Raw genomic sequence first — 504 nt, forward strand, 5'->3', positions numbered from 1 at the left:
AAAAAAAAAAAAAAAAAAAGCGACGGCGATCCTTGGACCGCACGGCGATAAGGAAGGGGGATGGAAAAGCGGTTCTCTCTCGTCGGGGAGAAACAAAGGGAAGACCTCTCGCTTCGCGCGCGGTCGTTCGTTATATTATCATCAGTTTATTATTGCCAGGAGGAGCAGATCACTATATATCGAATGTGATCGATAGCGCGCGGAATGGATTCCATCGTATACACTTACTTCACAAAACTCGATCGTACTTCCTCATTGTCGAAAGAAGAGAGAGAGAGAGACAGCTCCCTCCTGCACTCCGCGCGCGCGTCACCGCACCGCCGCCGTTGTCCTGTCCTACTGCGTCATTCTCTACCTCCCGCGGAACAACTGACAGCCGACGAACGACAGTAATTGACAATGACTATTACGGATGTCATACAAGCGCGCGCACGGAACGGGGGTTCTTGTAGCGTCGCGGGCGTAGTTTTTTAATTTTCCTCTCCCCCCCCCCCCCCCCCCCCC

This window comes from Cyphomyrmex costatus, unplaced genomic scaffold, assembly GCF_001594065.2.
Source record: "Cyphomyrmex costatus isolate MS0001 unplaced genomic scaffold, Ccosl1.0 scaffold124, whole genome shotgun sequence".
NCBI classification, from domain to species: Eukaryota; Metazoa; Arthropoda; class Insecta; order Hymenoptera; family Formicidae; genus Cyphomyrmex; species Cyphomyrmex costatus.